The sequence below is a fragment of the Ictidomys tridecemlineatus genome, chromosome 11, assembly GCF_052094955.1.
Source record: "Ictidomys tridecemlineatus isolate mIctTri1 chromosome 11, mIctTri1.hap1, whole genome shotgun sequence".
NCBI lineage: Eukaryota > Metazoa > Chordata > Mammalia > Rodentia > Sciuridae > Ictidomys > Ictidomys tridecemlineatus.
Genome location: NC_135487.1, coordinates 24,819,935 through 24,844,339, shown reverse-complemented (window position 1 = coordinate 24,844,339; position 24,405 = coordinate 24,819,935). Strand labels below are relative to the sequence as shown.

Here is a 24,405-nt window from a genome sequence, read left to right as displayed (position 1 = left end):
CATTTATTTTTCTTGTTATTACTTCCTGACAAATTTGGAATCCCTCAAGGCCTTGTTTTTCTGAGATTCTTATTTTCAGTTATCTGTCAGATAAGCTAAAAATCGTTGCCAAAATTTTGCCTCAGATCCCCTTCCTGACCTCTGACTTGAATAATTTGTGGGGGTTTCTCACCCCTCAGTGACTTAAGTCTTCCATTAGAATATCACTAAGTATCTTCCCTGCATTCTAATTCTGTCTGAGTGGTTTATTATATCAGGAGAAAAACTGGGCAGCCTGTTTCCTTGTTGTGTGTGGATATGACAGAAATGCCTGCAATTGTGGTCTTCTTTTTTCAAAAGTATTAATTTCTGAACCAAAACACCCTTTTCTTGTTTTTTTTTCTCTCATAACCAACTGCTTTTTCTGTGATAGTCTAAGAGTTCTAATTATTTAATCTGCTTACCTACTTTTTACTGTGTGTAATGAGTTTAAAATTATGTTTATTAGTTACTTTGTTAGATGATCTATTTATTGTCTTGGTCCATTTGGACTGTTGTAAACCAAGTAACTAAAAAAAAATAACAAAAGTTTCTCACATTACTGCATGCTGAGACATTCAAGACAAAGGCCCTAGCAAATTTGTTATCTGGGGAAGAGCCTGTTCTTTATCAGGCTTTTTTTTTTTTTTTTGGTACTGGGGATTTAACCCAGGGCCTTGTACATGCAAGGCAAGCACTCTACCAACTGCGTTATGGCCCCAGCCCAGAAGCCTGTTATTAATAGACAGTGCCTTGCAGCTGTGCCCTCACCTTGTGGAAGAGGCGAACAACCTCTCTTGGGCTTGTTTTATAAGGACAACAATTACCTCCCAGAGGCCCACCTCCTAATACCATTTTTTTTATATGTTTGGTGTGTGTGTGTGTGTGTGTGTGTGTGTGTGTGTGTGTTTGTGTGTGTTGGGGAGGTGTTAGGTTTTCAACATATGCATTTTTTGTGGGAACACAAACATTCAGTCCTGGCACTTATGAAGCAGGAGGTAGTGAGAGTTTGTGTGAATGCATTACACATCCTTGCCAACTATAAGAATTTGAGTCATGGGGAAAAACTCTCAGAAATGGTCAGTTTTATTTAACATCACAGGCTGCTATCCTTCCCTCTTTGCTACTCCATGGATGGTCCTGTTATAGAAAAGCAGGGAGCTGAAACTCCAAACTTTGGTTCTTATGTTCTGATAAAAGAAAATTTAAACTCACATACCAAAAGTCATGTAAGAGAACTTCATTAGAAGTGATAAAGTAAAAGAAAAGTGAGGCTTAAGCAAAAAGCACTCTCAAGGGAGAGAGTTCTCTTCAAGCAGAGAACTACAAAGGAGACATTGCTGTTCCCAGTTTCATTAGTGTTTAATGTTTACCCAGGAGAACTGGGGACCACTCTCTGTGCTCTTTGCCAATCAGATGTTCAACTCCTCCTTCACATCAAGCGGTGGAGTTTTTGACCTTAGTTGGTCCTCTTTGGAATTTCATGGTGACCATCCTATTTAGGGGGGCTTCATCCACAGGTCAGTCCCATTTAATGTGGGTGCTGGGGTCAATAGCTGGTCAGAAGTTACCCTAATGCGCCTGCACTACCAAAGGAATCTTCCTTCCCAGACATATGGAGACACCTTTAGCCATAATTCTTAGCTTTACACCAACCTCAGTGGACCCTGTAAAGAGTTAGTTTCTCTTGATATGTCTTCCTATTAGCTTCTTTGTTTCTGTTTATTTTCTACAAATTAACTACCACCCTTTGCTTTCTTGTCTACTTTGGAAGAGTTTAAAGAAGGACCCTAAAGTAATTTAAAGAACACTTGTGATCTTGCCTGCATTACACTTCTCATTGCTAGCTAGTACCTAACTGTCCTAATTTCTTTCAGTAGACTCTGAGAAGGCATAAGTTTGTGACTAGCTGCTATAAAGATAACCCTACCATATACTTCAGCCTTAACTTTGTTGCTGAGAGTTGGGTTGTTGTGTGTCTTTTAGGTTCCATTGGCTTTATTCCTAGAGGAAGATATTGCCTCCTCTGGTAGGATTTTTATTAATGACCATGGTAGTTTTTTGTTTTAATACAGTGGTTTATCAAATCAAAGTATGTTGAAAGCTGATGTGTGTGTGTGTGTGTGTGTGTGTGTGTGTGTGGTACTAGGGATTTAATGCAGGGGGGCTTTACCACTGAGCTACATTCTCAGCCCTTTTGATTTTAATTTAAGACAGGGCCTTGCTGAGTTGCCTAGGTTGGTCTCAAACTTCTGATCCTCCTCCTTCACCTCCTGAGTAGCTGGGATTATAAGGTGTGCAATAAGCATTGCACCTAACTGGGAATTGTTTTTTAATATTAAGTAGACACCAGGATAGCATGTATTTCACCAAGGAGGGACCTTTACCTGTACTGTGATGATAATGATCAGCCAGATAAACGTGAACATCCTAGTAAGCTTCTACTCAAGATGGATTAGATAGTGAGGGCTTTGTTTTGTCAGCTTAAATGAATGTTGGCATTATTGCCGGGGTTGGTTTGCTTGATTTGGAGACGGTAGCCTCAGAGTAGGGGCAGAGAGGAAATTAGAAGGAAGAGGAGAAAAGAGAAAATAATGCAGATTGAAACTTCCTCATTCTAAATAAGGCTTCTTTGAAGAACAAACAGTCACCTTGGGCTTGATTGTATGAGTATGGTCTGTTCAGAATTGGGAGTTTTTATTATTCCTATTAAGTGTAAGAAAAAAATTGCTCAAGGAAATTCCACCCAACCCTATATCATCCCTAAACATTTTCAGTATTACTTCTTAATTTCTGAAGTAAAAAAACTTTGTTTCATGTTTCCTTTTTCTGTTTCCTTAAAAACAAATACATAAATAAATGATAAATAAGCCATTCCTTTAAAAATCAGTCTTCCTAACTTTAAAATATTTATGCTCTTCTTTTGTAACGTCTGGGAATCTATTTTGAAGCAGTAATTTCTAAAGAAAGAGCTTTGTACACGATGATGGGATGCTGTTTATTTAATGATAAAAGTAGGAGGAGTCTGTCTAATGAGAGGAAAATAGATACTGTGTGACCATTAAAAATAATATTTTTAGGTGCATAGATGGCTCTTTTGTTACACTCTTCTAGTTTTCATTCTACCTGAAATGAATGTTTGTTCTTCTGTAGATATCATACATTTTTAAAAAAGCTTTTTAAAAAGTTTAATTATGGATGTGGGGATGTAGCTTAATAATAGAGCACCTCTGGGTTCAGTCTCTAGTACTGCAAGAAAAAACAAAGTGTTCAGTTTGGTTAGTTTTGACACATGTATATCTCCATAAAACTGTTACCATAAAAAAGATAATGAACATATCCATTTTTCTTTATGGAAAGAAAAAAATTGATAAACTGGATTTTCAATTTAAAACTGAATTTTTTATGGAAAGAAAATTGATAAACTGGATTTTATCTTTTATGTGCTTTAGGTGTTGTGTCTGTGAAAGATTTTTTTCCCCAAGTGTTCTCCTAAGGATTTTATTGTTTTAGGTTTTATGTTTAAGTCTACAATTGTTTTATACATGATGGGAGCTATGAATGTAAAATTTTTTGCATGTGAATATATAGTTGTTACAGCACTTTAATTTATTCCATCCTTTCTGTACTGTATTGCCTTTTCACCTTATTGAAAATCAGTTAGCAATATGTTTATGGGTATATTTCTTGACTTTCTTTTGTTCCAGTAATCTATTTATCTATATTAATTTCAGAATTATACCATTTAGATAACTATAGCTTAGTAATAGGACTTAAATTAGATAATGTAAATCTTACAGCTTTCTTCCTTTGTTGTTGTTGTTTTCCCCCAGTACTAGGAATTGAATCCAGGGATGCTTTACCACTGAGCCACATCCCTGATCCTCTTTCTTTTTCTTTTTTTTTCTCTCTCTCTTTTGAAAAATATTTTTAGTTGTAGATGGACACAATATGTTTATTTGTTTATTTTTATGTGGTGCTGAGGATTGAACCCAGTGCCTGACACGTGCTAGGCAAGTGCTCTACCACTGAACTATAACCCCTGTCCCTCAGTTTTTTTTATTTTTCATTTTGAGACAGGGTCTAAGTTGTTGAGGATGGCCTCAAACTTGTGATCCTCATGTCTCAGCCTCCCAAGTTGCTGGTATTACAGACATGCACTATGGTGCCCAGCACAATTTTATTAATCTTTATCGATGTTGTTTTGCTTATTTTAGTTTTTTGGCATAGCCATCCAAATATAAGGAATATATTTCCAATTTCTCTTGGAAAAGCCTTTTGTAATTTTGATTGGGATTGTGTTCAGGATGCAGATCAATATAAGAAGCTGAGTTAGCCTAGTAATTATTGTTGGTGATACATGAGCACAGTTTCTCTATTTATTTAAAAATTTATAATTTCTCTCAATGATGTATTTTTTGCTGTAAAACTCTTGTCTATCTTTTGTCAGATTTATCCAGATTTGTCATAACTTTAATGTTATTATAATTGGTATTTTAAAAAAATTCAGTTTATGATTATTGCTAATATGTAGAAATATAGTTGTGTTTTTTATGTATTGATCTTGTATCCTACAATCTTGCTAAACTTTCCTATTCATCTGGATCATTTTTTTCTTTTTTTAAAAAATAGATTCCATGGAATTCTATTTTTAATCATATCTTTTATAACATGAGAATTTTAATTCTTCTTTTCCAGTCTGGATGTCTTTTCTTTATTTTTCTTGCCTTGTCACACTGGCTAACCTCAAGTACAGTGTTGAATACAAGTGGTGAAAATATACATCCTTGTTATATTTGATCTTGTTGGGGAAGCATTCAGTCTTACACAATTAAGTCCATGTTAGCTGTTGTAGGTTTTCGAAGATGTCTCCTCTCAGGGGGCAGTTCCTTTCTGTTCCTAGTTTGATATGAATTTTTATATTGTTTCTTGCACTACTCGTTATTTAACATAGGGCCTGCAACGTGCTAGGGGAGAGTTCTACCAATGACCTATATATCTAGCCTTTAATGTGAAATTTTATCTGGAATATATGTTGGAGTTTGTCAAATGCTTTTTTTTTTTTTAACATCTATTGAGGTGAGCATATGGTTTTTCATTTTTAGGTTGTTAGTATGGTGAACAGTGCGGTTGACTTTCAGTGTTAAACTAACCTGCATTCCTGGGATTAATGCTTTTTGTTGTACTTTATTAAAATTTTGTTAGGAATTTTTGCATCTGCAGTCATAAGGGTTGTTGGCCTGTAGTTTTCTTTTCTTGAAATGTCTTTGTTTTTAGTATCAAGAGTAATGCTGGTTTTATAGAATGCACTGAAAAGTTTTTCTTCTTTAGTTTTCTAGAAGAGTTTGTATAGAATTAGTATTATTTAGTCTTTAAACATTTACTATAATTTCCTAGTAATGCAATTTGAGCTTGGCATTTTTTGTAGGAAAGTTTTAAATTATAAATTCAATTGTATCATCTGTCTCATTGCTGATATTGGTAATTTGTATTCTCCTGTTTGCTTATTCTCTGTCTTCTCTTGTTCTGGTTCTTGTTTTCTCTCTTCTCCTTATCAGACTGGTGAATTTTTTTTTTCAAAGAACCATATTTGATCTAATTCTTTTTTATCTTTTTTTCTATTTTACTAATTCTGCTCTAATCTTTATTATTGCATCACTTTGGTTTAATTTGGTTTTCATTTGCTCTTTTTTCCCCCCTTAGTTTCTTAAAATGTAATTTGAGGTCACTGATTTGAGACTTCTTCCTTTTCCAATGTAGTTATTTAGTACTATAAATTTCCCTGTAAGTACCACATTAGCTGCATTCCATTAGTTTTGATATTTTGTGTTTATAGTTTCATTCAGTTCAAAATACTTTGTAACTTCCCTTTTGGCTACTCTTTTGACTCTCTGGTCAAAAAAAAAATTAGTGTTACATAAATATTTGGGGGCATCTTCTAGATATTATTTTATCATTTATTGGTAATTTAATTCCACCATAACCAGACAACTTGGAATTATTTTAAATTTATTGATATTTATTTTATGGCCCAGAATATGGCTTATTCTAGTAAATATTCCATGCATACTTGACAAGAGTATGGATTCTATGTTGTTGAGTAGTGATCTATAAATATCAGTTAGGTCAAATTGGTTAGTGTTGTTAGTTTTACTTATTTCTGTCTCTTGTTTTCATCAGTTATTTATAATGAGAGTCAATGAAATATCACACTATAATTTTGGATATGCCCTTTTTTCTCATTATTCAATCATGTTTGGCTTCATATATTTTGAAGTTTATCATTAGAATGTGTACATGTTTAATTTTATTTATTTATTTTTATGTGGTACTGAGGATCCAACCCAGGGCCTCACACATGCTAGGCGAATGCTCTACTGCTGAGCCACAATCCCAGCCCCTGAAGATGTTTACATGTTTAAGATTGTTATGTTCTCTTGATGAATTGACCTTTTATCATTATTAAATAATCCTCTATATCTTTGGTTATAAGTTTTGCCTTGAAATGTGTTTTGTCTGATATGAATATAGCCACTCGAGCTTTCTTTTTGATTGGTATTAGCATATCTTTTTATCCATTTATTTATTTAATTTTTAATATTTATTTTGTAGTTATAGGTGGGCACAATACCTTTATTTTATTTTTATGTGGTGCTGAGGATCGAACCCATGCCTCACACATGCTAGGCGAGTGCTCTACTGCTGAACTACAACCCCTGCCCTATCCTTTTATTTTTAACTTATTTTTGCCTTTATATTTAAAATTATTGTCTTATAGGCTATGTATAGCTGAGTTGATTTTTATCTAACCTGGCAATCTCTGCTGATTAATTGAAGTTAGACCATTTACATTCAATGTGATTAGATTCAAACTTACCAACTAGTATTTTTTCCTACTTGTGTTTTATTTCCTATTTTCCCCCCATGTGTTCTTTGTCTGTTTTTTCTATGTCACGCCTTCTTTTTAGTTGGTTAGCTTTAAATTTCAGTTTACCTGTTGACTTTTTAGTTATAGTAGGCAGACTAATAACCCTCTAGGATGTTAACATATTCATAGGTTCCTGGAATCAAGATGTTAAGTTACTTGGGAAAGAAGAATTAAGGTTGCAGATAGAATTAAGTTTATTATCTATCCTTAACATGGGAAGATTATCTTGCATTATCTGCATAGGCTTAATGTAAACAAGAGTCCTTTAAAATAAAAGAGTAAGGGAGCTGGGGACGTGGCTCAAGCAGTAGCGCGCTCACCTGACATGCGTGCGCCCGGGGTTCGATCCTCAGCACCACATACAATCAAAGATGTTGTGTCCACCGTAAAACTAAAAAAAAATAAATATTAAAAATTCTCTCTCTCTTTAAAAAAAAACACCTATGATTATAAAAAAAAGAGAGAGTAAGTTGTTGCTATGGAAGAAAGACACACAGAGGTGTAACAGCTTCCTTTGCAGATGGGGGACAGGGAACATGAGCCAAGACCTCTAAAAGCTGGAAAGACAAGAAATGGACTCTTCTGTAATGAATTCTTCCTGTGTTCCAAGAGTGGAACACAGCCCTTTCATCCCCTTGATTTTATTCAAGAGATCTATATTGGATTCATAGCCTACAAAACTGTATTGCTTAAAACTAATAAGCTTGTGGTAATGGTAATTTGTGATAGCAGTGATAAAAATTTAATACAGTAACAGTTCTTCATGGTGTAGTTTTAGTTGATTGCTATAGAGTATAGTCTACATCTTCAGTTTATTGAGAACTACCTTAAAAGTTGCTATTTCACCTTCATTTATAAAAAAAATATTTTCACTGTTTAAATAAACCCCAGTGGCAGGTTTCTTTTTTGCCTTCAGCACTTTTACAACATTGTATCAGTGTACTTGTATCAGTGTCTTGTAGCTTGCATTATTTTCCTTGAGAAATCTGCTATAATTTTATTTTTATTCCTCTGTACATAATGTGTCTTTTTTCTCCGGTTGTTAGATGATTTTCTCTTTATTACTATTTTAAGCAATTTCATTATATCATTCCTTGGTAAAGTTTTCTTTATGATTTATATGTTTGGTGTTTGTTGAACGTCTCTAATCTGGATAAGACTTTGGGTTTATAGTTTTCATTAAATTGGGAAGTTACTGACCATTTTTCTTCAAATATTTTCCTGCCCTCTGCCTTTTGAGAAAGCCCATAATAAGCATATTTAACAACCTGAATTTGTTTCACATTTTACTGATGTTTTGGTCATATCCTTTCAGTTATTTCTGTTTGTTTCATGTTGAATGATTGCTATTAAAATTCTACAACTAAAAAGAAATAAGTACTTTTTAAAAATAAAATTCTACAAATTTACTGGGTGCAGTGGTGCATGACTGTAACCCCAGCAACTTAGAAAGCTGAGGCAGGAGAAGTTCAAGGCCAGCCTCAGTAATTTAGCAAGACCTTTCAAAGCTTAGCAAGATTCTGTCCCAAAATAAAAAAAAATAAAAAGTATTGGGGAGGTAACTCAGTGGTAAAGCAACCCTGGTTTTAATGCCCAGTACCAAAAAATTTTTTAAAATTCTTCAAATTTACTAATCTTTTCTTATACGTTGTCTAAATCTGCCATTAAATCCCCAAAGTATTTTTATTATTTCAGACATTGAAGTGTTAATCTCCAGAAGTTCATTTTGGTCTTTTTTATGCCTTCCATGTCCCTACTTAAGTAGTAGTTCCCCCTTGTCTGTGAGGTATATATTCAGTAGTTGCATAAAATTGTAATACTACTGAACCCTACCTATGTAGAGTATGTTTCTTCCTGTGCATATGTATATACAATAAAGTTTAATTTATAGATTAGGTACAGTAAGAGACTGTGGTGGTCAGCTTTCTGTCACTGCAGCAAAACCCTGAGATAATCACTTATTAAGGAGGTAAGATTTTTTTTTTTTTAACTCAGTTTTCTAGGTTTCAGTCCATGGTCAGTTCTCTCATTGTTCTTGGGCCAGTGGCAGTACATCATGGTGGAAATGCATGACAGAAGAGGCCTCATAGCAGCAGGGAAGTAAGGAGAGGAAGAGGATGGGCCAGGGCCCTAATATTCCCTTTAAGGGCATGCCCCCAGTAATCTCTAATAAATCCTACCTCCTTTTAATTCAATTTGAATTTTTTTTTTTAATACTGGGATTTGAACCTAAGTGCTTTATCCCTGATCCATACCCCTAGCCCTTTTTATTTTTTATTTTGAGGCAGGGTCTTGCTAAGTTGCCCAGGTTGGCCTTGAATTTGTGATCCTCCTTCCTCAATCTCCCAAGTAGGTGGGATCACATGTAAGTGACACTGTACCTGGGTAAGCCCTACCTCTTGGAGGTTCTACCACTTCCCAATAGCACCATGGGTTGGGAACTAAGGGCTCAATACACGGACCTTTGGGGCACATTTCATATCCAAACTATAGCTGACACTTATAGCAATAATAATAAAGTAGGAAAATTAATGTTTGAAGTAGAGTAAGTATTACTAGAATACAAGTACTGCAATATGGTGACAGTTGATCTGATAACCAAGATGACTACTGACTAATGGAGGGGTAACAAACAATACAGTGTGGAATCACAGGGCAATGGGATGATTCATGTCCAGGAAGGACAGAGCTATGTGGCATTGGATTTGATTGTGTTACTCAGAATGGTGCGCAATTTAAAATTTATATATTTTTTATTTTTGGAACTTTCCACTTAATGTTTTTAGGGTTTGTTGACTTTGTGTAACTGAAATCACAGAAAGAAAAACTGTGATTTAGGAGGGACTGCTATATGCTCAGTCTTTCTTATAGATTTTTGAATATATGGAATATAATCATATTAATTAGTTTAATATCCTAACTACCAGGTCTGTCATCTCTGTTATATTTTTCTTTATAACAAGATTTATTTTCTTTTTTTTTCTTTAAAGAGAGAGGAGAGAGAGAGAGAGAAGAGAGAGAGAGAATTTTTAATATTTATTTTTTAGTTTTTGGCGGACACAACATCTTTGTTTGTATGTGGTGCTGAGGATCGAACCTGGGCTGCTCGCATGGCAGGCAAGTGCGCTACCACTTGAGCCACATCCCCAGCCCAAGATTTATTTTCTTGCTTCTTTGCTTCAGTTTATTTTTGGTTGATTGTCAGATCTTTTAAATTTTTTTCTGAATATTTTTGTACTTCTGTAGGTATTCTTCAGCATTATTCTGGGATGTGGCTAAACTATTTGAAAACAGTTGGATCCTTTGAGTCTTTTTTAAGTGTTGTCATGTGAGTTCAGAGCTGTAGTTAGTCTAAGGTGAGTATTTCTACACCATTGAGGCAAGACCTTTGTTAATACTCTGATGCCCAGTGAACTATGAAGTTTTCTATTCTGGCTTTTTGGAATAGGTCCTATTTCTAAGTCTGTGTGAACTTGAGTACTTTTCTTATTATCCTTTTGAGTGGTTCTTTCCCTGGCTTTGGGTAGTTTCCTCACATACATGAGATGTTTAATACTTATTTGCATGCTTGAAGGGTTCTTCTATAGATCTTGAGAGTTCTTTGAAGCTCTGTCCTCTAGTGGACTCCCAGCTACGTCTCTGCAATGCAGACAGACCACCAGTCTCTGCTGGATTGCTCCTTCCTATGCTGCAGTCTAGAAATTTTCTCCAGATAGTCATCTGGGGCAAGTAAGGCTTCGTCTCAGTTGCTTTTCATTTCTTAGGAATTGCTGTTTTTCATTACCTGATGTCCGGTGTGTTGCCATTGTTTCATATGTTTTGTTTTTTAAAAATATATGAAAATTAAAAATTGTTTTTTAAAAAATTTGGCTTTAAAAAAATTATTTAAATTTTTTAAATTGGTTTTTAAAAATTGTTTCAGGAGGATGATAAATCTGCTCTATATTATTTACTCTATCTTTATTGGAAGCAGAAGTCCACTAGGTTTTTTGTACCTCCCCCACTTTTTAAAAAAAAATTTTTATTAGTTATTGATGGACCTTTATTCATTTATTTGTTTATATGTGGTGCTGAGAATCGAACCCAATGCCTCACACATGCTAGGCAAACGCTCTACCACTAAGCCACAACCCCAGCCCCTTTTTAAAAAAAATATTTATTAGTATTAAAGTTGTATTTTAATATTTATTTTTTAGTTGTAGTTGGACACAATACTTTTGTTTTATTTATCTATTTTTATGTGGTGCTGAGGGTAGAACCCAGGGCCTCGCAAGTTCTAGGTGAGCGCTCTACCACTGAACCATAACCCCAGCTCCCTGCCACCTTTTTAATAAAAACATTTTGTCATCCATCTGTGAAACTTACTCTTCACTCTGATATTTACTTTTCCAGATTGGGCCCAGATGCTCTCTTAAATGTTTGCACAAGACCTTTATCATTGTATTTTCAGTCCAAGAACATGATACTTGTCATTCAAAATCAATATTTTCAAATATGTCCTTAATTTTGTCTACTTGAATCTATATTTACTCTTCCAATGTACATTTGTCCTTTTTATCAATAAATATCAAGCTTAGTCTATACTTACTTTCTTTCTTTGGTCACTTTTATTTAATCCTCAGCCCTGTGAAATTTGGTTTCTACTGAAACTACTCTTGCTGTTGTCACTGGTAACTATACAATTTCTAGTTGTACTGTATTCTTTTCAGTCCTTATTTGATTGTACCTCTCTGTGTTATTTCATACTGGTTGCGGCTTTTCCTTATTTCTTGTTATAGCACACTTTATGGATTCTTTTCTATCTGATTTTAACTTCTTAGTCAACTTTATGGGTCATTTCCACTGTTCACATATTCAACCTTGGTATTCCCAAATATTTTTCAACTTCTTTTGCCTTCACTTGCATGCTTTATTTATTTATTTTTTTTTGTAGTTCATTCTTTCCCTTTGGGTTCAGCTACTATCCTTGAAAACTTGAAACAAGTCTGAGTCTCTATTGGGATTTCACAAAGGTACTTTATTTAAAAAAAAATTTCCCCTTTATTCTTGTTTTTTTGTCATTGTTGTTGTTCTTTTTCTTAGTTGTACATGGCAGTAGAATGTATTTTGACATATTATACATACATGGGATATAATTTCCCATTCTGGTGGTTGTATATGATGTGGAATTACACTGGTTGTGTATTCATATATGAACATAGAAAAGTTATGTCTGATTCATTTTACTGTCTTTCCCCTCCCTTCCTCTTCATTTCCCCTTTCTCTAATCCAGTGAACTTCTCTCCTCCCCTCCATTGTTTGTTATCATCTACATATCAGAGAACTTTAGGGCTTTGGATTTTTGGGATTGGCTTATTCTCTCACCGTGACAGTCTTCATTTCTATCCATTTACCAGCAAATGCCACAATTACATTCTTCTTTATAGCTGAATAATAGTCCAGTGTATATATTTTTCATATTTTATATTTAAAATATAAATATTTTATATTCCATTCATCTGTTGAAGGGCACCTAGGTTGGTTCCATAGCTTGGCTATGGTGAATTGAGCTTATACATATCGATGTGGCTGTGTCAATATAGTATGCTGACTTTAAGTCCTTTGGGTATAGACCAAGGAGTGGGATAATTGGGTCAAATGATGCTTCCATTCCAAGTTTTCTGAGGAATCTCCATAGTGCTTTCCAGAGTGGTTGCACCAATTTGCAGTCCCACCAGCAAGGTATGAGTGTACCTTTTTTGCCCACATCATCATAGTTACTTGTATTCTTGATAACTGCCACTCTGACTGAAGTTAGATGAAATCTCAGTGTAGTTTTAATTGGTATTTCTCTGATTGCTAGAGATGTTGAACATTTTTTTCATGTATTTGTTGACCGATCATATTTCTTCTGTAAAGTGCCTGTTCAGTTCCTTTGCCCATGTATCGATTGAGTTATTTATTTTTTATTTGTATTTTTTTTGTGTTGAGTGTTTTGAGTTCTTTATATATCCTGGAGATATCTGAGGTACAGGTTGCAAGGATTTTTCTTCCATTCTGTAGGCTTTCCCAGAAGTACTTTATATTTAATATATGAAAAATATAACTTGCCTCTTATTTTTTTAAAGTTGCTTTTCTGTAGTCTGTCTTGTGTCTGGCACTGCTATAATCAGTCCCTCACTCAGGCTAGAACCAGGAGTGCTATCTTAGACTCTTTTCCCCAAATTCCAGATCTATTTTAGTTTTACAAATATTAGATCTTTAATATTTTAAAATCCATCCTACAGAGAGTGTTTCCAGTGATGATGGCAGAGTGAAGTGGTCTCCTGAACCTTCCCACAGAAAATAATGATAAAATCTGTTTAAAAAAGAAAGTATCTCAAGGACTGGAAAGCATCCAAAAGCAGACAGAAGCAAGGGGAAAGAAAGTATAATTTTGAAAAATGGCAACTGGAAGTGATTAGAATTATGAATTTGCAGCTTTAAAATTTTTTTTTTTTTTGCCTGAGGGCATTCACCGACCTCCACAGCAGAGAAAAGTGGCACAGGAAAACCCCAGCTTTGCTTCCTTAAGGTGGTCAAGAACAGAGTTCCCAATATAAAAAGTACCTGGAAATTTAGCAGAAGGACCTTATAAATAAAAGCCACAGAGGAGGGTGAACCCATAACTGACTATAAACTAAAATCCCTGGCTGAACCTCTAAACTATACCTGGATGGGGAGACTCAAGAGGCCTGGTGAAAAAGCAGGCAGAGGTCAGAAAGGCAGAGTTCTGTCTTTGAAGGATAGAACCTTTGAAAGACAGAACACCAGGTGAGCTCTGTGAATTTACTGCTTTTTGTACTGAGTGAACTAACCATGGGACTTTTTAAAGTTAGTCTTAGTTGTTTTTAGTTAGTTTGAACTAACCATGGGAAATTAGCTGGCAGAAATCTAAAGCTTTATGAGCTTGAGGTATCTGTCAGAAGACAGAATCTTAGGCTGAAAAATTAGGGAAGAAAGTTCAGCTAGGACAGGCCCCAAATAATCTCTGGCCAAATTGTTGGCTAGTTAAGTTATCAGTAACACAGGCTGACGTGTAGGAACCAGGTTGAAAAAGCAGCTGTAGGGCTGAGGATGTGGCTCAAGCGGTAGCTCGCTTGCGTGGCATGCTTGAGGCCCGGGTTCGATCCTCAGCACCATATACAAAGATGTTGTGCCCGCCAAATACTAAAAAATAAATATTAAAATTCTCTCTCTCCACCCCCCCCCTTTTTTTTTTTTAAAAAAAAAGCAGCTGTAAAGAATTACACAGAAATAGCAGTTGTTGAACACTGCAGGAGGGACAAAGCTTATAGTTTATATGTTACTTGCCTACTAGGGAAACCCCCAACAATTCCAAAGAAAATACAATAGAATCCAGAACTACTGCATATTTCAGACAGAATGTCTTGTATTCAGCCAAAATTTATTAGACATGCAAATGATCAGGAGAGAGCAAACATACGCAGGCACAAAAGGCAGTCAATAGAAAAATACCTCCAAGTTGACTCAGATGTTGGAATATGTAGTCAAGTAGCTACTGTAGGGCTGGGGTTGTGGCTCAGTAGTAGAGAGCTTAACTTCACATATGTGAGGCACTGGGTTCGATTCTCAGTACCACATATAAATATGAACAAAATAAAGATATGCTGAGGGCCATTACCAAGTAGGAATGACGCATCGAAATTTCCTTGCCAAGCGTACCCCATGCTGCTTAGAGGACATTCGATGGGACATTGCATGCATGCTTTAATAAGGTGACCTTGCTCAAGGACCAAGGCGGATCCGGGTTTAGAGCTGATCAGGTTTGAGGAAGTAACCGGCTCCTTGAGTTTAAGGTGTTGCCAGTTTAAGATAATGGGTTTTAGGGAAGTTGGCGGTTGAAGATTATTGCTGGGATTAGGGTGTTCCTGCTGCTTGTTCCCATTGAGTTCTCATGAGATTAAAATGGGATTTGGAGAGAGCCTCGTGGAGTAGGTGAATTGTGCGGGAGACGGGAGAACGCAATTGCCCCTGGACCTGTGTGGAGGTGGTGTGAGAGCTGGAATAAAGAATTGCTGTTTGAACCTACAAAGCTGTGTGGTGCCTCCTGAATCTTGTGCCAAGCCGAGACCTTGGCATTTTGGTGGTCCGTAGGAGGGATGTCTGAAGCTTGGGGGTAAGTGAATTTGCTCACTCCTGAAGGAGAGCAAAAAAAATGGGTGACCATTTCAAAAAACAACGTGTTCTGGTTTTGATTTATTTTGTTTTTATTTCAAGTTGCCTGTTCCTAGAACTTTCTCAGGCAAACTGGGGAAAATGGTTGACTCAAGGTTTGAATTTGTTCACCTCTGAGGAAGAGAAATTGTTAGAGAAAGGAGGCACCCCAGTAAGACCAAGAACAGCTAGGGCATATACACCAACAACTAAAATTTTTTTTTAAACGTAGCTACTGTATACATATATTCAGAGAATGAAAGGAAATTGGTTTTAGTGAGTGAACAGATAAGGGACTTTTAAAAAAAGAAATATGGGATAATTTTATAAACGGGAAATTGAAAACAAGAGGACTTCAGCAAGAAGGCGCGGGGCGGGGGCAGAGGTGAGCGGCGCTGGGCCCCAGCGGCAGCCGGCCTTCCTCCTGCGCTGCGTGCCCTTGACAACCCATTCGTAGGCGCTTTTCCCTCCCCGACCGTGGGGTCGTCCTGGTAGAGCTTTGGCCCTGGTGGGCAACGGGCGTTTCACCTTCCTGAGCCGGAATTGCCCGGAGCACTGCGGGGCGAGCGCCTCTGCGTTCAGACAGGCTCGTGGCCCAACTAGCAGGTCCTTGTTTCCCAACAGGTGCGTCCCTGACCGCCCATGCCCGCGGGCACCGGGAGGCCGGCCTCCCCCAGGGCCTCCACCTGTGCTGGCTCTTCTGCACTTTCGCTTTCACCATAGAGCTCTGCCAGCAGAGGCTTCGGTGCGGGAGGAGAAGTAGTCAGTGAGCACCTGACTGGGAGAAGAGTTCGTGGTCGCAGAAGAGTGTACTCCATGTCCCAGTTTTCAGGCTAAAACCATCCCTGAGTGTGGTTCCACAGGTTATGATGAGAAAATTACATGCAGCTCCTCTAAGAGAAATGAGTTCAAAAGCTGCCGCTCAGCTCTGATGGAACAACACTTATTCTGGAAATTTGAAGGGGCTGTGGTGGGTGTGGCTTTGGTCTCCGCATGCCTTGTCATCATCCTTCAGCGACAACTGGACAGAAAGGCTCTGGAAAAGGTCCGGAAGCAAATTGAGTCCATATAACTACATTCCACCCTTTTATCCTGGATATTACAGACCATATCTCAGAGAAAGAGAAATGGGACTGATTTGCGCCTTTGGTTCTTAGGCATCTTGTGGTGGTAACCCCTTCTCCCCATCTTCCTCTCCATGTCATTAATAAGCACAATAAAAAAGAGTAAGTTAAAAAAAAAAGAAGGAAAAAAAAAAAAAAAAAAAAGAAGGGGTTGGTAATTTTATTGTAAAAAAAAAAAAAAAAAAAGAAACAAATATAAAACTGAGGCAAAACCAAATATTTCAGGGCACTAGAAATAAAATGAAGCGGGCTGGGGATGTGGCTCAAGCAGTAACGCACTCCCTTGGCATGCGTGGGGTACTGGTTTTAATCCTCAGCACCACACACAAAATAAAATAAAGATGTTGTGTCCACTAAAAATTAAAAATAAATATTAAAAAATTCTCTCTCTCTTTAAAAAAAAAAAAAGAAAAGAAAGAAAATGAAGCCCTGGGTGCCATGGTGAATGCCTGTAATCCCTGTAATCCCAATGACTGAGGCAGGAGGATTGCAAATTCAAGACCAGCCTCAGTAATTTAGTGAGACTCTGACTCAGAAAAGAAGGATTGGGGTTGGAGCTCACTGGTAGAGTGCCTTTGGGTTCTGTTCCCAGAACCCTGGGGGAGAGAGGGAAGAAGTGATACCAGTCTTGCAGATCAGATCTTGAAGTTCAGGAACTGGTCCTTGTTTCCCTGGTGTTGAAGTTTAAACACTTGAGAAATGCTGAGGCAAGCATGGAAAGCAAGTTTTATTTAAGAAAAAGGGTAACAACAGAATTCTCCAAAGAGAAGGGAGCCCAGAGCTGGGTGTCTTCTGAGTGGGACACCCAGAATCCCCTTTTGAATCATTGCCTTCTCTTTCTTCTCTGTGTACTTGCCTGAGGGCATGAAGAAGCAGGAGCACAAGGGCTAACTGTTAGCAACCCATCTGTCTGACTGTCTGTCTGTCTGTCTGTCTATCTATCTAGTGCTGAGGATCGAACCCAGTGCCTCACACTTGCTAGGCAAGCACTCTACCACTGAGCCACAACCCCAACCCACAGCGGGCTCATTTTATAGAATTATTCTCTTAACTTCGTGTTCCCACCATTCTCATCTATCTGCCCCCTTATGTAAGCAGCAGAAACAAATTAAAAAGTATTTATTATTAAAAAGCTGGTAATGCTTTGAGTGAATACAGTGGGAGTCAATGGTTATTTTCCTAGGGTTTCTCCCACCTGTCCCTATCTCCATTGTCTCAGCTCTGGTAACTAGAATGGTGGTTTTACCAGTTTTGCCCAACTGTGAAAGTAACAACTTTCTTGCCAGAGGGAGCTGACTTGGTTTGGAGTAGATGGTGGAAAATCACAGCTTTGCCAACTGAAAGTGGCAAACTTGGTTAGAATCAAATGGGTAGAATCCATGGCTTTGCTGGCTAGAAGTTGTAGTGCCTTTTGGGGTGGTGGAGTGGTGGACCTGCCAGAAACATTAGAGAAATTCCTGAAAAAAAGAGCCAGAGATAAACATTCCACATATTTCTTTCTGGATTATTAAGAAACTACCTGCGGGCTGGAGCTGAAGCTTAGTGGTAGAGCACTTGCCTAGCATGCATGAGGCACTGGGTTCAATCCCCAGCACCACATACACAAAAAATAAAAAAAAAAACCCAAAAACCCAACAACAACAACAAACAAAATAAAGGTATTGAGTCCATCTACAACTAAAAATATTAAAAAAAGAAAAGAAACTACCTGCATGTGAAGAGAGATCCAAGAATGTCTAATAAAAAGGAAAACTTAGGGCATACTTGAGAATTGGCTGCAATTTTGAATGCATTCCTCAAGCAACAGTGGATTAACAGAGACATACTTTATGGGCTTAAGATATATAAGCAACCTCTGCTCAAATTGTTAGCTGATTAGTAGTGAACTATGCAGATGCAGGGATGCTTCCCTAGGCAGCCAGGCTAAAATTAAACAAAACATAACAAAAAACTGAGTAGTGACATCAAATGCAACATACTATGGGAAAGTCAGATTCTGACATTTAAGTACAGGCAATTTACTAAAAAAATCAATAGCCCATCAAAAAACACAATCTAGAATTGCTACAATATATGATTGAAAATATCCAGTTTTCAACCAGATAGTATGAGACTTGTAAGGAAAGAATCAGAAAAGTGTGACCCATATTCAGGGGGAAAAATTAGTAGAAAAGAATTCTGTATGGGCCTCACCATTAGATCTATTCAGAGAGTTCAAGGTAGCTGTTAAAAAATGTTACCATTTGGGCTAGGGACATAGCTAGTTAGTAGAGTGCTTACCTCATATGCACAAGGCCCTGGGTTCAATCCCCAGCACCATACACATACACAAAAACAAACAAACAAAAAAAACACCTTACCATCTAGGGATGCAGGGTTCATTGTCTCTGTTCAAGAATTGAAGAACAGGACACAGAGGTAACAAGTAAGAAATAGGTTTATCACAAAGGTGACAGAAAAACAGAGGCAGACTTCTCTTAAGAGAAGGGGCTCCAGAGCTGAAAATCTAGTGGGGGGAGTCTTGTTCTTTTTATGGTCTCTGGAATTTCCTCCTTTCCTCATCTCCTCCCCTGTCCTTGTGCTCCTCCCTCTTATTGATTGGTTAGTTTTTCTGTTGGATCCCCCTTAGGAGCACTAGTATGGAAGTGTCTGTCTGATTAGGTCCCCCACTTGTGTCCATAAGCCCTTTCGCCAAGCAGGAATTGACCTCATCAGAAGCTCCTTTCCTGCTCCTCACTCACTATCTTGACCTGGCTACCCAAGCCCTTCTATATCTCCCTCAAAAACATGTTTTAAAAAATTAAACAATGGTCAGAGTTTTAAAGGAAAATGATATGATAGTTACTTAAATAAGGAACTAGCTCTAACCACTTTTCTTTAACATCATATTAGAAGTCCTAGCTGTTAGCACCAAAAGACTGGCTGGATGCAAACTTCATGGATCATCTCAGCCTTTTATTCAGGAACGGTATTACACCTCCAATAGACCCACTCTCTTGGTGGAAAATGAGCCATTGGCCAAAGGAGGAGTTTGGGTTTATATAGATTATACTGAGAGGTGTTTTTGTGAGCATGTCAGTTTGGGCACTCAGAAATTTGGATTTTGGGGTTGGGGATGGGTGGCCAGCATGGAGAGGATTTATCTTGGAAAAGATTAGTGTTTCACAGTTACTGTCATTCTAGGTTTGATGAAATACTTTCTCCCCACTTGTGGCCAGCATCTGAAAAGGATTTATTTTGGAAGAGATGAAAGATATCAATGTATGGCTTTCTTTTTCACTCCCTTTTCCCAGGCAGCACTATTTTGGGTTTTTTTATTTTCCTTATCTAACACTAGCCAATGTGACCATGCAATAAATATAAATGAAGGAAATACAGATTTGACAGGAAGAAGCAAAACTTCCTTTATTCATAGATAATATGATTTTATACCTAGAAAATGTCAGGAAATCTACATAAAATTTAGCAAGATTGTAGGATATAAGGTCAGTATACAAAGATGAATTGTGTTTACTAACAATGGGCAGTTGGGAGTTGGAGTTTAAAAATGTATTAAAGCATCCAAAAAACCTAAAATACATAGGAATAACTCTAACAAAATATATGCAAGAACTATATACTGAAAATTAACTACAAAGCACTGCTGAGAGAAATTTGAGAACTAAATAAACAGAGAAGTTATCAAAATGAGTCTATTAGTGTTCCCTTCACCTCCTCTCCACTTCCTCTGAAATTTCAGCATGTTACCTATTTTGGGAATAGTGAGTTTGTAAATGTAATTAGCTAAGTGTCTTCTGATGAAAGGGTGGGCTCTGAATTCAATGACTGGTGACTTTACAAAAGAAAGGAAAGGGAGATTTGAACCAGCTGATCAAAGGGTAGAAGACTCTGTGAAGATGGGGGCACAGGTTACAGTTGCTTTGTTACAAGCCAAAGTCAAGGAATGCTAAGAGCATTTGGGAAAACATATTTGTAAGAAGCAAAGGAATACCCCAGAGAGAGGAGTATGGCCCTGCAAATACCTTGATTTTAGACTTCTGGTCTCCAGAACTGTGATAAATTTCTTTTGTTCTAAAGCTACCAAGTTTGTGGTAATTTGTCATGGGAGCTCTAGGGAACTGATACAACTGTGTACTGGATTGGGACCTAGAATAATCAAAACAATTTTTTTTAAATATTTTTTTTTTAAGAGAGAGTGAGAGAGAGAGGGGGACAGAGAGAAAGAGAGAATTTTAACATTTATTTATTTTTTCTTAGTTCTCGGCAGACACAACATCTTTGTATGTAGTGCTGAGGATCGAACCCGGGCCGCACGCACTTTAGGCGAGCACTCTATCGCTTGAGCCACATCCCCAGCCCCTAATCAAAACAATTTTGAAAAAGAACAACAAAGTTTGAGGACTTAACTAACTGTAGGACTTGCTATAAAAACCAAGTATTCAGGGCAGTGGTATTAGCATGAAAATAGACTAAATAGATAGAACAAAGTAGAGTCCAGAGGTGCTTAACCAGTGAGCCACATCCCCAACCCTTTTTATTTTTTATTTTGAGACAGGGTCTCACTAAGTTACTTAGGGTTTAGCTAGTTGCTAGTGCGTTCCTGAATTTGCAATCCTGCTAGCCTGGCTGGTGGAAAGGGTAATCTTTTAAATGGTGCTAGAACAGTTGGATATTGATAAACAACTAACAACAACAACAACAAAAATTTGACCCTTACCTATTACAGTACAGCAAGAGTAGTTCAAACGGATCATAGACCCAAGTTTAGGAGCTAAAACTATAAAATTTGTATAACACAAGAGAAAAATTTTATCATCTTGGTTTGGAAAAAAAATTCCTAGATATGTCACTAAAATCATGAACCATTAAAAAAGGTGGCAAATTTGGGGCTGGGGCTGGGGCTGGGGCTGGGACTCAGTGGTAGCGCACTTGCCTGGCATGTGAGGTGCTGGGTTCAATTCTCAGCATCACATATAAATAATAAAATAAAGGTCATCAACAACTAAAATTATATATATATATATATATGGTGGTAGATTAGAACTCATTAAAGTTAGAAATTTTTGTGAATTAAAAGATAATGCTGCGGGCACATGCCTATAACTCCAGCAACTTTGGAGGTTAAGGCAGGGATCACAAGTTTAAAGCCAGCCTCAGCAATTTAGCAAGGCCCTAAGCAACTTAGCAAGACCCCATCTCAAAAAAAAAAAAAAAAAAAAAAAAAAAGTGTTGTGGCTCAGTGGATAAGCACTGCTGGGTTCAATTCCTACTACCAAAAAACAAAAACAAAAACCCAAAGAACCCCACCAAACAATAAAAGATAATGCTAACAAAGTAAAAAAGCAAGTAACAGTTTGGGAAAACATATTTGTAAGTTCCATGTATGACAAAGGATCTGTTTGTAGAATATATAAAGAGTTGTTATTATAACTTAGAAAACTAATAACCCATTTTAAAAATGGACAAAATATATGAGCATATAGTCCATTAAAAATTATACAGATGTCCAATAAATACATGAAAAATTGATCAGTGTGATTAATCATTGGGAATATGCAAATCAAGAAATCAAAACCACAATGGAATGCTACTACAACCTCTAAAATGACTAAAATTAAAAAGGCTTCCAAAGCTGAACATGGTGGTACACTTCTGTAATTCCAGTGATTTGGGAAACTGAGGTAGGAGAATTGCAAGGTTGAAGGACATAATTGGAGTGTTCAAACTGTTGGTGGCTATCTAATGTTACAACAACTTTTAAAACTATTTAGCAATCTAAAAAAAAAAAAGTTAAAGGTACACTTTCCCTATGACTGAACATTCTACTCCTAAGTATTTACCTAAGAGAAATGAAAGGACAGGTCTATAAAAAGACTTGCTGGGGAATGGCTATGGTTCCTCAGTTCATAATAAGCAAAAAACTAGAACCAATCAGATATCCATCTATACACTAATGAATAAAATATGTTCAACATTATTAATATCCATGAAAATACAAATTAAACCATGTTAAGATATCACTTTATGACCACTACAATGACAAGAAATAAAAGGACCAAGAATACCATGTGTTGGTGAAGTTGTGAGCAGCTAGAACTCTAAAGCATTGCTGGTAGAAATGCAGAATGATAAAGCAGCCTTAGATAACAGTTCCCAGGTTCTTAGAATGTTAACCATGCCCTTATGTATATAATCAGCAATTCTACTTCTAAATATTTAACCAAGAGAAATTAAAAGATGTTTGCAGAAAGATCTGGGTTCAAACATAGCAGCTTTACTTATGATAGCTGAGAACTGAAAACCACTTAACCTCCATTGATAGATGAATGGAAAACAAAAATTGAAACAATAAAAGAGTGTGCTATTGATATAAACAATACCATGGATGAATCTCCAAAACATGTTGAGGGAAAGCAGCCAGAAACAAAAATAGTGTGTATATGGTTCCTTTTATAGAAATATAAGAAAACCCCAACTAATCTTAGAAAACAAATCAGTGGTTGCCTGAACCTGGAAGTAGAGGCAGGAATTTACTGAAACGGGTATGAATGAACTTTTGGGGCTGATAGAAATGTACTGTTTCTTAATTGCGGTTAAGTGGGTATACACATTTTTGAAAAGATTGACTGTATACATTTGAAATGTGTGCAGTTTAGTTTTGAATTATGTTTCCACTGAGTTGATTTTAAAAAGTAATATTCTACCACCCTTGTAGTCACCCATCATTTCTCATTTGGATGACTGCAGTACACTCCTGAGTGGTATTTCACTACAATCATGGGTTGTATTCCTGCTGTTGCTTTACTTCTCAGACCCATACAGGACAATGTGACCTTTCACTTCCCTGCTCACACTCTTTAATTGCTCACCAGGCTGCCTCTTTAACCTGGCCTGTAGCCTTCTTCTGTGGCCCTTGCCTATCTTTCTAGCTCATCTTCCATTACCTCCTGCTTCTTACTTTGCTTTTGGCTCTCAGTTCCCAGAACAGACCATGCTAATTTCATTTCTTGTGCCCATACTCATTATCTCCCCTAAGCCTTTTGTTTAGTAAACAACTTTATCCTTTAAAACCCAGCTTAGGACTCTCCTTATCTAAGATATGTTTTTCTTTTGTAAAGATTATCCTTCATGCCTTCCCTCTCTCCAAGAGAGAAGAGGTTAAGTAGCTTCAGATAGTTTCTTTGGTTCATCATAACTTTTTTTTAAAATATGTATTTTTTATAACTTCATTTTATTTATTTATATTTTAATGTGGTGCTGAGGATTGAACCCAGTGCCTCATGTATGCTAGCAAGTGCTCTATCCAGCACCAGTTCATCATAACTTTTATAGATATATTTACTATTTTAGCTTATTATATTTTTAGTTTTTACTCTGCTGCTTATTGAACACAATAATTAAGTTTTATTTTTATTTTGGATCTACATTGCCTGTTCCATAATAAGTATATTGGAAATATTGATTATAAATGTTAAGAAGACTGAGGTATATACATAGTATTGTTATTATTATTCTTTTATTTTAAATAAAAACTCTTCATAGAGAAGAACTGAAGCTGGGCATGTAATTCCAGTGGCTAGGGGCGCTGAGGCAGGAGGATCTCGAGTTCAAAGCCAGCCTCAGCAAAAGCAAGGCGCTAAGCAACTAAGGCACTAAGTGAGACCCTGTCTCTAAATAAAAATACAAATCAGAGCTGGGGATGTGGCTCAGTGGTCGAGTGTCTCTGAGTTTAATCTCCAGTACCAAAAAAAAAAGGAACTGAGTCTGAGTATGGTGACACATGCTTATATCCTAGCTGTTCAGGAGATCAGAGGATTGCAAGTTCCAGCCCAACCTGGGAAATTTAGTGAGACCTTGTATCAAAATAGGAAATTAAAAGGACTGGTGATGTAGCTCAGTGGTAGAGAAACTTCAATTCAATCCCCAGTACCAGGGAGAAAAAAATTAATAAATCTCTCAGTATTTTTCCTTTCTTTCTCTCCCCCCCCCTTTCTTTCTTTTTTTTTTATGTGTGTGTGTATGGTTCTGGAGATTGAACTCAGGGCCTTGTGCATGCTAGGAAAATACTCTACCACTAAGCTACAGCCCCAGATTTTATATCAACATTTTAAACAGTGTTTTTCTTTGGGTAGTATGGTA

General features: G+C 36.9%; 1 protein-coding gene and 1 pseudogene across 7 annotated transcripts in view; both read left to right on the top strand.

Moving 5' to 3' along the window:
- Kiaa0319l (KIAA0319 like) overlaps positions 1-24,405 on the top strand; it is a 107,165-nt gene that overhangs the window by 48,196 nt on the left and 34,564 nt on the right. The gene's annotated exons all lie outside the window — the stretch shown is intronic.
- LOC101972430 (protein JTB pseudogene) lies at positions 15,770-16,414 on the top strand (annotated as a pseudogene).